Below are 12,404 nucleotides of genomic sequence, written 5' to 3' on the forward strand. Positions count from 1 at the left end.
TTATAAACTCACTCCCCTTTTCACCCTCCAATTACTTGTATTTTCCAAAAACAGAAAAATACATGTTTCTATATTTTTAAAGGAGATCCCAAATACCAATTTTCAGGTCTGAAATGTCTTTAGTTTCTGAGATATGTGCCCTCATTAAAGGCATTCGCCCTTTCTTCACCCCTTTTCACCCCTCGTATTGGGAGTTTCCAAAAACAAAAAATACGTGATTATTTTTAAAGGAGATTCTAAATACCAATTTTTACATCTGTAAACTTTTAAAGTGTTGAGCTATAGATACACTCATTTTAAAAATTCACCCCTCCCTTTTTTACCCTCCCATTACTAGTATATTCAAAAAAACAAGAAGTACGTCTTTCTCTATATTTATAGGAGATCCCCAATACCAATTTTCAAGTCTGTAATATCTTCAGTTTCTGATATATAGTATCCTCATTAAAGGCATTCAACCCCTTTTTCACAATTTTTCACCCTTTTTCACCCCTTCTGTTGGGATTTTCTGAAAACAAAAAGTACGTGTTTAATTATTTTTAAAGGAGATTCTAAATACCAAATTTTACATCTGTAAACTTTTAAAGTTTTGAGATATAGATACACTCCCTTTTCACCCCCTAGCGACAGAATATCCAAAAATCCTCCCTTAGCGAGCACCTACATTGCACTATAACTGTATCCTCAAAATTTCATTTCATTATGTCCAGTAGTGTTGGCTCGGCGGTGATGAGTCAGTCAGTCAGTCAGTCAGTCAGTCAGTCAGTCAGTCAGTCAGTCAGTCAGTCAGGACAAGTTATTTTATATAAATAGATTACAGGTTTTAGCTATATGCAAGTTTCGTTGAGGCTTACATTAACTTCGATATCTTACATTTGATTTAACCATTGTGTAGTGCACATAGCGATAGCGGTACAGTTTGTTAATCATTGTTCTTCTGACTTAAAACCTGAGGGTTCGTACCCGGTTAAGGTTAGTATAATCAATTTATGGTTTTAAGTAAACCAGCTACATGTCGTTCTCTTTTGGCGCATTAAAGAAATCCCGCTAAGCCAAATTCAGTTTTTCTGGCTTCTGTTGACACCATTACAAGTTAAAATCACCTTAACTAATCAATGGTTGACTACTTTAACGTTTGGTGATGTTATTGAATATAATGGCAATAATAATGTTTATAACAATAAACGCCATCATTAAAACTTAATGTCCTTACAAGAAATACCTTACAGTGTCACTGTTTCCCACAGTCTAAGTTCATCGCCGCCCATTTCGCAGCCTTCTGGATTATGGAGTACTTTTGACTGGTGAAGTCTTTCCTCCGTTGTTTTCCATTTTCATACCTAGCCCTTTCCTATCAAATCGTCACCATAAGACCTATCTGTTTCGGTGCGTCGTACAGCAAATTGTAAAAGAAAACAAGTGTGATTTTAGTCCTGTGAATAGCACAAGGCACTATTTCAAATTCTTGCAGTGTCTGGTAGGTAACTCCTCACCCCAAGGCAAAATTACCTTAATTGGCCTTGGCCTACCAAGCGACTAGTTCTCAGCCTGGTGGCCTGCAGATCACGAGGTGCTGTGTGGTCAACGCAATTAATTCTCTCGCCCACTATTCTTGGCTAGACCGGGGCCGCCATCGCACCGTTAGATAGCTACTGAATTAAAACACGTATATTGTTTGAACCTCGAATTAAACCTCAGATCCAGGCAAAAGTCCCTACCTGGCCGGAAATCGAACTTGGGGCCTCCCCTTAAGATACACGCATCCTACCATTAGACACCCAGCGTGTGGTAGGAAGAACTAGGTGTAACGTTTTGTTAACCATTATCACTGAATGTGTCCTTCACAGAAAGCTTTTAGCTCGTGTGATTCAAATTTAGGGTTGAGTGACGCACAATGGTGTAGGAAAAAAACAGGCGGTGTATTTCTTCTTTCTGCCCCACATCACACATCCAAATGTTCAACTATGTTACGAGAAGAGGAACGGTGCAGACATTTTGGAATGTGCCGATATCATCAGTTGATGCTCTTCATCTTCAATAACCATCGTTGGCTCCCAGAACTCGTTTAGCCGCCAGTCACCGTACCATTACCACACCTCTACAGGTCGTTATGCGCATACCTGTAGCCTAAATAAGCCTATATAATTAAATAAAACACCCTTCAGCTAGTTTGGCACCCCTTCTACCTGCCATGAAGAGGGAAGCTTGTGTGTCCGAGAGACGAACGCCCCAGAATGAAAAACGGTGATTAAGGTTGGGCTAAAATGGAAAGGCTAGCCGAAATAATACTGATGAAAAATAACACCTCGGGAATGTTTATGCGATAGACAGGATTACATTACCAGAATTATAACTTGTAATTACGTTCTGTTATTGTGCTTCATGTCTCCGCAGTGGAACGTCATGGTGTGTGTCCTCATTTGTTTCGCTTGTTAATGAGCGATCACTGATGTATGCCGAGATAATGAATTACGGCAGCAACTAAATGGATATTAGCTCTAAAAGATATACTCAGGCACACGTCTTAAGACCAATTAAGTGAGAGGTAATTTTACACACGAGGATGCTCAGCTAGTGATGGTGGTGCTCAACATCATTAATTCTTAACGTGAACAGTTCGAGAGGCAAGGGTAAGCATGGCAAGCATAAACCCTTCATACTGTATGTGTGTAATATATTCCAGCCTTGTGGAAGCTTCTTATTAGTGAATGCTACACTGAAATTATCTTTCTAACAAGCCAGAGAAGCGGAAATATTGTTCTCAGGGAGTAAGGGCGAGTGAGACGTCTTTCAATGGTGTACTTATTCACTTACAGGTGAATGTCGATATGTTAGATACGATCGTTTATTTCCCGCTCAAAGACTCATATGAGCAGAAAATGAGCTTAACAGTAAAGAAGAGCAATATTGAACGTTAACAAACTGATTTTTGCACCAACTTCACTAGACCGGTGACTGCGATGTTTTAAGATATTAACACTAATTGAAATTCCTGATTACAAAAAGTTGGACAGGGAGAGACTTATCACCAAATTGAATAAAGAGTAAATCAATATTTTATGAACATATCTTTTTTATAGATTTATTACTAATCTTATCCAACCTGAGAGCTGGGCAAACCATACTCTATGAGAAAACAGGGGATTGATAATCTAATTGTTTTTGTGCCGATTGCATTTCACAGTTACTATGTAATGTTATACTTCTTTACGTCCGAGCAACTATTTTTCCGGTTTTCTGAGACACCTAGGTGACGGATTCTTTCCGCAGGAGTTCTTTTACCCGCCAGTCAATTAGCCGACATGAGGCTGACGTATTTGACAACCTTCAAATACCAACGGACTGAGGCAGGTTCGAAACTGTCTACTTGGGGTCAGAAGGCTAGCACCTCAACCATCTGAGCCACTCGGCCTGGCCATTTCACAGCTAAGCTTTCACATATACTATATGCATCATGTATGTCGAGAATATTCCTAATTTCTTCACTCCGCGACAGAATTTCCCACTTAATGTAAATGATTAAGCTCACCCATTCTGTTATATAGATTGAGGATATAATTCCCACCTTGTCTGTTCAGAGTTCATAAACGAGAGTGACCACAATTAGTTTATTGATATGCGACGGAGTAGCTTCACGGGGCAATATTTCGGCATATCTGCTTCACTTGTTACAATTACTCGTTGAATTTATATTAGATATTAGTATTATTATCATCATCATCATATTACTATTTCAATTAAGTTCAAGGTCACGTATATATACACACACGCACACGCATGCACAACACTAGTACAGTTACTACAGTAACACGAGTTACAGACAGGGATCGTACTGAATAACGTCAATTTCGGTCATCCTAGAACAGATTTTACGTGGTTTTCCAATTTATATTCAACCTAAAACAGGCCATGAACATATTCGTCTCTATTCTAGTACTAGTTTACAAATACACGAATCAGTACGGACATAATACAAAATCAGGATTATCAGCACAGCCAGTTCCAGGGATAGAGACACGGTGACATATCACTGCATACATTCAGGAAAATAAAATAGTCATTTGTAGCAATGATTTATACGCCAAGGTTTAACAGCGGATACAGTTTCAATAACAACATACCTCCGCAATAGTTAGCTCTTAAGTGACTGGCTGCCACGCACATCCGCTGTCTATTGGATACGGACTGGAGAGAAAGTGTTGGCGAGCGTGCGCCCTTGTCAGCAGAGACCGGACATGCGAAGTCAAGCGAATGACAGAGCTCTCTTATCACAGCAGTGCGATGTATATATTCTTTTTAATGTGTTTTACGTTATTAATTCGGTAGGCGCTATTCTCAAGAGTCCGTTTCTTACGATATCATATGATGATAAACTGAAGGTGAAGCAGTTAGTCGGGCTGGTACCATAATTAAACATTATGTATGAACAAGAGAGTGATTGTTTTATTTATCATGTGACTTTTAGTGTTGGGAGTGTCCGAGGACATGTTCGATTTGCCATATGAGGTAGACCCTCCGACGAAGGTGGGCGGGATATGCTGTGCATGGGAACTGCTTGCTTTTGTAGTGGAGGATAATGTATGCTGTGTGTGAGTTGCAGGAATGTTGGGGACAGTACAAACATCTAGACCCCGAGCCAGGGGAAATAACCATTTAATGCTAAAATCCCCCACCCAGCAGAGAATCGAACCCGGGGCCCTCTTAACTGAAGGCGACTTCCCTAACCATTCAGCCAAGGAGCCAGACAACAAAGTGCTAAAATTGAATGATGGAGACAATTCAACAATGAGGAGTATAAAAAAAGTAAATTGTTTGTGTGGATGTGGATGTTTTCCATGTGTAGTTTTTCAAGCAGACGCTTCCTGGTCCGAAGGACGTTGTTACTGATATTGTGCATCTGAGCGAAAAAATGATCATGCATGATAACTCAAATGAACATTTGACAATGTAGTAAATTTGCCTATGTTGGGGCGGGTAAATATAAAAATGCAATTAAGTTTTCGCTATCAACTGTCTGCGGCTAAACGTTATGAAGTAGGGAGTAAAAATAGACATATTGAGCCCATAATTCTACATTGCAGAAGTGCCAACTGCGAGATGGAGAAGAAAATGCGCATCCGTAGTTTTATTACAAGCTCACCTCGTGTTCCGTGGCTTGTCAACTGACAGAGGGCGGCGACCCCCAAAACATCGAACGAGGTCGGAACATTTCCGAAGACCTCGGCTAATTATTAATTATTAAATTAATTCTGATTAATTACCTAATTGTGAGATTTTTCTGCAATGTCATTAAGGAAGAAGTAATTAATTCAGAATTTTGGAAAATATTTGATGAAGCTAATTTCACAGGATGGAAATGTATTTTATTATGCTCAGAGAGAAGTTACCATCCATCTTGGCAGAGTGGAATTACACGTGTCAAGGACATACAGTCAAAATACGCGGAAACCCTCGTAAAAGAAATTAAGTAATTACGCCCGTTAATGACGCAGGAGAAATCAGCGCACGACATCATTTTGATTGGAAATATAGGCGGAATCTCTGGGGCGAGTCTCCAAGAAATCGGTCATCAAATGGTACGATTGCACAATAATAGATAATGCAACGTACCGCGTCTCTAGAGAATGCATAAATACCCCCGTCTACCAGTGAGACAGTCAGTCATCATTCAGTTGTCCGAGAGGGTGAACCTAGTCGAGTAAGATCAAGAAGAGGAAATCTAAAACTAAAGTGTGTGAGATAGACCGGGGAATCTAAAAAGCCAGTTGGTTTGAGAGACCAACATTTCATAAAGTATAATGAGGTATGGAGATGACTTAAATACTGAAACATTGTATTTACGACAGCCATCCTGGTAGATGGGAATATCATAGGAATTTATTTATGGGATTCATGAACTCCTGCGTAGGAAGACAGCAATGTCACAGATAGCTTTTTGGATTTCTGCGGCAAGGTTATTTTGATATTCTATGAGAGAGGACTATTGGGGTCTGGCAAAAATAACATCATTTGTCTCACGGTCATTCACATCTGTGGAACACCTGGTGAAGAGGAGGTGGGAATTTTCCACAAATTGCATCAGTTGAATACTCGACACGAGGCTGTGTTGTTCAATTTGTGTGTATATGTGTACCTATAATAAAAAAATATTAGGTTAGTTACTTCAAGAAAATGAATGTACGTTGCTTCAAGACGAGTGCAGAATCAGTGTATTAATAAGATAGTATTTAAGCGAAGAACGCCTCCTACCATTATGAGAGGTTAAAGTCAGAGGTTGCTGGCTTGAAAGATGTAGCCAAGACAACGCCACGTCAAGTGGCACAATTACAGGTCTGTCTAATTGAAATATTATGTTTTTGTAGTTAGAGATGCAAATGCTTGTCCCTTTAATTAATAAATCATAACAACGCGTTGTATATGTGGCGTGTGTAAAATTAAGTATGTTGCAATGACGATGATGTGTCTTGACGTTATTCCATTGTAGAGGCGAATTGTCTGTTATTCATGTCAGCACGCGAGACAATAAAATGTGTTTAAATTTCATTAAAAAAATAAAGTTAAATATTACAATGAAAATCAGTGAAATGATGCTCGGGCCGGTATAAGTTATAATAATGGTAAAGATAAAAATAACCATTATAAGCGTGATAAAGTCAAATAACAAAATAATAATAATAATCTTAGAAGTGAAGCTTCCACGGTGTGAAGAATTATTTAATTTATTTTCCGGGTTGAACCGTGTTGTACTTGTACGCATATCACGTACAGTTTGCCGACGTTTCGAATACATTGCAGTATTCATTGTCAAGGCGACTGAAATATCCCTACTCGATCCGAGGTAATCAGTCTCCCAGGCCGAATTACACTACTAGAGTGGCCTTGATCTTGGCCTTTTATATCCTAGCCTATCTGGCTGACGTAAGCCCTGGCTGTCTCGCGAGGCTTCTGGAAAGTTTATGTCACAGCCAGGTAGTGGGGGCTTGCCCGCGCTGTTATGTAATGGGGTTGCGGCCCGTGTGTTTATGTTGTGGTCTGTATGTCTTAAACTATGAATGATGGGCATCCAAGAATTACTGATTTTGTATCCTTCTTCTAAATTTATGTTATTCGGATGTTTCTTGATTTCGATAGCCTCGCGGATTTTTCTTTCCAGATTCCAAGGGATAGCTTGACAAGACCAAGATCCTAGCAGCTATCCCTTGGAATCTGGAAAAAGAAATCCGCGAGGCTATCGAAATCAAGAAACATCCGAATAACATAAATTTAGAAGAAGGATACAAAATCAGTAATTCTTGGATGCCCATCATTCATAGTTTAAGACATACAGACCACAACATAAACACACGGGCCGCAACCCCATTACATAACAGCGCGGGCAAGCCCCCACTACCTGGCTGTGACATAAACTTTCCAGAAGCCTCGCGAGACAGCCAGGGCTTACGTCAGCCAGATAGGCTAGGATATAAAAGGCCAAGATCAAGGCCACTCTAGTAGTGTAATTCGGCCTGGGAGACTGATTACCTCGGATCGAGTAGGGGTATTTCAGTCGCCTTGACAATGAATACTGCAATGTATTCGAAACGTCGGCAAACTGTGCGTGATATGCGTACAAGTACAACACGGTTCAACCCGGAAAATAAATTAAATAATAATAATAATAATAATCATAATCATAATAAAAATATTCACGTCAAGATTAAATTGAGATAATACTAATAATACGCTCAGCAGTTAGGTAAGCGAGATTTGCAGTTTATATCGAAATCCAGTGAACCTTGTTAAATTTGGCATTTTTGGAAATTTCAATTTTGTGACACCGTGTACTTGTAATATAGAAAATTACGGAATGCTATTTTGTTCCTGATGTTTGGAAAAACTTCAAGAAGTAAATTTTGAGATCATTATAAAGTTGTTTGGTAATGGAATCACTTGTACTTAAAAATTTCAAGCAAGAAGAAAATGGATTGTAATGGAAATGAAATATAATGAGAATAATTAGGAAGAAAGTTAAAGGCGGAGTAAGTCTGTATTTTATGAGTGATGTAGAATAAGCAGGACGCCGAGAGTAAGAGACCCTGTAGGAGAGGAATTTTTGTGACATGGTGTATAAGTTGAAATATAATATATCTGAGACAGGCTGTATAAAGGGAGCGATGTCCTGTAGCGATCCAGAGCGATTGAAAAATGTAAGGGTTGTTAAATCCAAGTGAGTGCGTTGTAACGCCTATTTATGTAAAATGTTATGCTCCCCTATGATTATTATTTTATGTAAGACAGTAGGTAATGGCAGTTATGTCAAGGTGACGATTCTGTTTGATACCAGCTAAGTGCAATGTGTTATAGCCGACCTCACGAACAAAATACATTCTGACACACGGTCAAGGTAATACTTAATTATTGTAAAGTGAATTTTATTCTATATATTTCTTTCTTTCTTTCTTTCTTAAACTGCTGGGGCTGAGTGAACCAAGTTCCAGTCGTCGTACCATTTTTCAAATTTCGTGGCAGAGCCGGGAATCGAACCCGGGCCTCCGGGGGTGGCAGCTAATCACACTAACCACTACACCACAGAAGCGGACTTCTATATATTTACGACACAAAAACATTGCGCACTGGAAACACTGCGTGTGAGAGAATGAGTTTTGTTAGATTAAGAGTTTAGCCTGCGTATGTTGATAAGAAGTTACTTCACTGGACGGTTCACGATGATACATGTTTGGAGTGCTAACATTGCAGGTCAGTTCGAGCCTCACACTCGAGTTATGACGTGAATATCGTAATGGTTGTGATTATTGTTTTCAGTGATACTACATTGCGTAATATCAAAAGAGACTTGAGTTTATTTTTATTTAGCGAACTTCACCGCATGTGTTTAAATTGTAATGAAGAATATATTAAACTATTCGAACATATTGCTTAATTTCGATTTCACGCATTATCGTAGGGAATAGACACGGTAATATTTCCAGATTCGAGTTCATTTCTGTAGCGAATTTCACTTCATGTGTTAGAGTTTCAACGAGGATCAGTTTCAAATATCCCGACATTGTGTTAAAATTTCGATTTTGCCCGGCAGTATGAGTGATGTGTAGATACCATAACGTTGGCTCAACGATAGATTTAGGATGCCGCGTGTATTATAATTATCGTTATGTATGAGTAGCCACTGTAACGTTGATTCAACGACAGGATTAAGACAGCGTCTGTACGTAACCAAGTCATAGGTTAGGCATTTTGCAAATCGACTTGAACGATGTTAATGTTTGCAGTAGTGGATACGAGTGTCGAAGATATTAGCAGGCACTATTAGGCCATGTTTCGGCATAATCTTTACTAGCCGAAAGGTGCTCCCATAATAGCGTTGCACCAGTAGCGGCATGAATGTAAGTGTATTCCCACGTTTAAGCCTGGCTAATGGAGACTGGTCCCTACTGTTTAGGCACGTGGGTTCAACTTCAATGAACTTTCGTTTCTATTCGTTTCTTTTTCTTTACTTTAAGATTTACTGTTCGGGAGTACAGTGCATTATACTGACATTTAGTACATTTTTGTAGGATTTACACTACGAATGCGGTTTCGATTCGTCAGCTGTTATTGTATTTTATTTTCATTTTAGGTTATTCAAATTATTTACGTGAGACGTTTACCCACCGATCACTTGTAGCTTAGGGGCCAAGTGTTGGTAGACAGATTTGTACATGTAATCGACGTTATACAGAATTGGAAAGATTTCATGTTGTTTGTTTTATATTATGGACTTTTGTTTTAACCAATTTAACGACGTAACTGTTTCATAACCTGAAAATTAGTTTAGTAAGAACATTTTAAAGTGATTTATCGCTTTTATTTAACTTCAGTATCTGGCGCTCCTTCTAAACGCATAAGGAATTAATGTTTTCCTGCATTTCGTAGTTTAGTTCCTTCAAAACGATGTAACGTAAGAGCACCTTGGATCAAGTTTTGTTGATTCATTCTGAACATGTGTTTGGGGTAACGCTCGTTTCAGCATCGAGATTCCTCTGTAATCTAAGGGTGTCACGAGATGACAATACATGGTGGACTTTTATTTTTGTTTGCGACAAATGCTGTTAACTTGTAATGAACACCATGCTTTAAAGTAATATTTCGCAACCTATCCAAAGCAACTGATAGTCAATTTGATTCGATTAAGGATCCATTCGGGGTATGTTCCAATATCCGATATGATAGTCGACTGGTAGATAAACTTAATTAAATATAAATCTGAAATTTTACTTGTTGAATGTCAGATTTTCCACGGATCGTTTGGGTTAACTCTCAGTTTTCGTTTGGATCAATGTTGCCCGATTTTCAGGTTTTCTATTCTTTTCTGATTTTTGCTGTCTACGAATCTTAAATCGTTTTTATTCCTCGGAAGACAACAATATAAACATATTCAAGATAATTTTACTATTCACGTTATGCATTGTGACTGCGTTATAACATGTTGCGAAAAATTTCACTGATTTTTTCTTGCCTATTTAGTAAAATTATCTAACGTGATTACATTGAAAAATATTTAGTAAGCACAATTTTGTTCCTCACTTGAAGTAGTTATGCTCTCCTCTGAACCCTATCGATTGGTCAGTGAAGTGACAGAAAAAACCCGTAACGACCCCAAGATTCGAGAAACGACATGGCTCTACCGAAGTAGCCGAGGCAGACGACCAACGTTGGAACGGCAATTTCAAGGGTTCAATATATTGAACTTTAAAGGGGATATTCACTACGCTGCCAACTCAGTCACTATGAAACCGTCAGTCGATCACCCAATTATGTGAACAGAATGAATTTAAAATAAATTCGTGGAATTTAGTTCCTTTATTATTATTATTATTACTATTATTATTATTATTATTATTATTATTATTATTATTATTATTAATACATTATCAATATAGACCGTTATGCCTTTCAGCGTTCAGTCTGCAAGCCTCTGTGAATTTACCAAACGCCGTCACAATCCTCTATTTGCAACTAATGCTAGGGCCCCATTAATTATATTCCTCTTATCTTCAAATCGTTAAAAACTGAGTTTAAACATCGTCGCCCTGATCTCCCTCTACTCTTCTTACCCTCCACAACAGAGTTCATTATTCTCCTAGGTAACCTATCCTCCGCCATTCGCCTCACATGACCCCACCACCTAAACCGGTTTATGCGTACAACTGCATTCATCGAGTTCATTCCTAACTTAGCCTTTATTTCTTCATTCCGAGTACCCTCCTGCCATTGCTCCTACCTCTACCAGCAATCATTTTCCCTATTTTCATGTCCTGTAACTTATGAGCAAGATTACATGAGTCCACCAAGCGTTTGCTCCGGTGAAGCTAAGTTGGTCTGAAAACAGACCGATGTAAGGATAGTTTCGTCCGGGAGCTGATTTCCTTCTTACAGAATACTGTTGATTGCAACTGGGAGCTCACTGATTTCGCTTTACTACACCATGATTCCATCTCACTTGCTATATTACCATCCTGGGAGAACACACAACACATTATTATTATTATTATTATTATTATTATTATTATTATTATTATTATTATTATTATTATTATTATTATTATTGTTACGGAGTTTTCCGTGGTAGTTAGAGGTGAAAGAAGGTGCGGGGGTGAACAGGTCTCAGGCTACGAAATTAAAGTGAATTTAAAATTTAACAAGGTTATATTTTCTTAGCAAAAAACAAGAAATAACAGTAATGGCAGGTACAGAGTAGCAAAACCACTAATCGAGAATGTACAGTTACAGGATTTGGGCTCCGAGAGCCAGACACACAATTCTTGAGCAATTAGCCCAACTTTACGATATACAGAATTCCACAAAGGGGCAGAAGACCCCAATCAAGCCCAGGAGTACTTGCTCCAAATTCCACAGTAAAGCCTCCTCGAGGCATACAACACTCAATTTTCGAAAAAGAGCCACTCGCTCTCAACTTTAAACCTATCAAAGGCCACACCAAACTCCACCTTCAAGTTGTCCTCTAAGGACATATACACAGGGGTAACATACCCAACCTACTGAGGTCTATTAAGTGAGAAAAAGGTTAAGTACATGACCTCTAAAATAACAATTTGAGAGGAGGCGATCTGCACTCCTAATGCATTTGTTTTAAAAACTAATCTGGCTCTAGGCCACTAATGCAAGGGCTAATCCCATACTACAGAGGTGACTTTAGAAAAGAACAATTTACATTACATTAAGGAAGAATCGGTTGTGAGAAATAAGTTCACCTCAAGACAAAATGAGTGGGAGCTCGAGAGGGTTAAGCACTCTCTATCCCAATATGTAGCTTTAAAAGATAATAGATGCTAAGAGTAGTTACATTTTAGGAAAAGGTTACATGGTAGAAACGCTTCGGACCCGCCCCGAGAGTTAAACTGTTG

This window comes from Anabrus simplex, chromosome 2 (genome assembly GCF_040414725.1).
Source record: "Anabrus simplex isolate iqAnaSimp1 chromosome 2, ASM4041472v1, whole genome shotgun sequence".
NCBI classification, from domain to species: Eukaryota; Metazoa; Arthropoda; class Insecta; order Orthoptera; family Tettigoniidae; genus Anabrus; species Anabrus simplex.